Raw genomic sequence first — 2398 nt, forward strand, 5'->3', positions numbered from 1 at the left:
TGTTGAAATTTAGAGATTAATAATTGTAGCTGCTTGAACAGAGTCAGGGCAGAGAACAATTACAACTGCAAACAAATCTCGCTTCAGCTTTGCCTTTCCCTCAGTCAGAGCGCAGTGTCTACAGCACTGCTGTGACTGTACACATGATTACTCACTTTCCTAATAACTCTGGGAAAACTAATTACTTTTTCAGGGCCGTTTGCTGCCAGAGGAGGGCTTTCTGTTATCCAGTGCAGCTGCATCATTGTGATGTCAGGCCCCAGTTTATTCCATTGCAGCTGCCTCACGTGGCAGCAGCACACCAGCCCAAGCAGTGCAGAGGCCTGATTAGGGCTACAAAGGGTTTTTTGGGATGGTGTTGCTGCTTGTGCTGAGTTTTACTCAGTCCTTGCTTAACCTGCTGTCCATCCCTAGTTCATGCTTGTCTCGCTCTGATACATCCACAGTGCTGTGTGAGTGCACAACCTTGCTGTGGCTGTGATGGTCCAGTGTGTATGAGGATGAGTCCCTGTTGCAGGTGCTGGCATGCTGGGGCTGAGCTATGCTTTGGGTCTGTAATGTTTAGAGATGGGAGTCCAGAGACATCACAGTAATTGTGGCCATGTAAGAACTATAGAGGTCAAGTCCATCAGACCTGTAACAGCTGATGGCATGTGACTGTAGGTGTGACTTCTTGAAGGTGCTGTTGCAGGCAGACCTTGCAGTGTGCAGCATGTCTTCAGAGTACACGCTGTTCTTGGAAACTAGACCTGAAACTGGCTTTGCCTTTAGGGTTTTGTAGTGGAACAGCCTGTTACAGCGTAACTACACGAATTTTGGACTTGGAAAGCCTCTTAATCAACTCATAAATCTAATCAGAGCTGTAATTTTCCGAAAACTCAGGATTCAGTTTGGAGCTGAAGCCAAGTGTTCTTGGAGAAGGTCTAAATCTATTGGAGAAGATGGATCCTTGAGCTAGAAGCATTATATAGAAGAGACACCTGTCCTCACTGTTACTGACAGAAATTGAAGAGCTGCTCCCCATGCTAAGCAGGTTTTATTTTGCATCTGTAGGTTTGACGGTGCTTTTAACCCACAACACTGTTCACCAGATGAAAAGAATGATTGGGAAATTAAATGTTTAATTGTTGTCTCATTAGATATATTGATGTGCTGTACAGAGCCTCCCTCCCCAGCCCCCTAAGTTGTTTCTAAAGCTCAAAACTTTGAATGTAGGGATCCTCTGGCTATTTAAGGCATTTTTTTTTTAGAATTAAAGACCAACTGATTTGCCTCTGAAATTTGCAGCCCAGCTCTATCTGAATCTGGTGGAGTTTGAGAGCTGACTTAGTGTTCTATCCAAACAGAAGCGAAACCCCTCTGGGTAAGGGGAGTTCTCCTGAGTCTTTCATGCCTGCCTCACTTCATCTCTGCCTGGATTTCCAAGACTCTGAAATGACCAATAAATTGTGGAGCTGTGAAGGTGTAAATAACTACAGTGCTCCGAGAAGCAGAAGCACTTTCTGTGAAGTGGTAGTGAGAAGCAGTTTCATGGCTATTGCCTCTTTGGGCTTTGTGCACACCAGCTACAATTACCATGACACCACAGGTAGCTGCAGTACTTCTGTAATGCCAGGGTGAACACTGGTGAAAGAAACTTTCCTTGGGAATACACTAGCTACTTACCCAAACACATATTGCCTTTTAAAAGACATCATAGAAGGGGCTTACTCAGTCACAACTAGCACTATTTTACATGTTCTGCATGTGAAAGGAATTCTGTTTTCTAATGTAGTGATATAGTCAACTAACTGCCTCACTAACTGAGCAGAAGGGAGTTAAGCATTGAATTTAAAACAGCCTTTAAAATAATTTTTGTCTAATAAGTCATTCTAGAAGCTGGATTTTTCCATATGCCCATGTTCCTGTTCCCACCAGCAGCCTTTTTGATCTCACATAGATGGAGGTTTGCATCATGTCATATCCTGTCACAAAGTATAACCCTTCTCCCTACCCAGTCCTATCATTGACTTCAGTGTTGCTGCTTCGTACAAGTGTGAATGGCTCAGTGTGGAGGAAGTCTTGGAGGTGGGGACAAGGCCTGAATAGAAGGATGCTTCCTCTTTTCTCCCTTGGCTGCCAGCCAAGCCATCAGAGGAGATGCAATCATTTTTCCTTGCCCCTTTATTTGCTCTGAGTTTGCCTGCAGTATTTCAGAGCAGCTGATCTCTGTGCTGAGCACACAGCCCTCTGCTCCCTGTGTCTCACCTCATGCTGTTGGCTGTGCAGGGTTTTAGGTATTGGTAGGAATAACCAAGTTTTGATGCTGAAGGGAGGCTAGTGGTTCAGGGGGCTAGAAAGGTAATGTCAGCCCTGAGCATCACAACACTGTGCTCCTCAGGGGGATTCCCTGTAGTCC

At 45.0% G+C, this 2398-nt stretch overlaps 1 long non-coding RNA gene across 1 annotated transcript; it reads left to right on the forward strand.

The window, feature by feature from the left end:
• The first annotated feature begins 351 nt into the window (after positions 1 to 351).
• LOC120324035 lies at positions 352 to 1138 on the forward strand. Its single transcript, XR_005565032.1, has 2 exons — positions 352 to 452; positions 883 to 1138. It is a non-coding gene; the product is annotated as an uncharacterized LOC120324035 (long non-coding RNA).
• Positions 1139 to 2398: the final 1260 nt, after the last annotated feature.

This window comes from Pipra filicauda, unplaced genomic scaffold, assembly GCF_003945595.2.
Source record: "Pipra filicauda isolate LSUMZ 115617 unplaced genomic scaffold, ASM394559v2 scaffold404_size635056_pilon, whole genome shotgun sequence".
In the NCBI taxonomy this organism is placed as follows: domain Eukaryota; kingdom Metazoa; phylum Chordata; class Aves; order Passeriformes; family Pipridae; genus Pipra; species Pipra filicauda.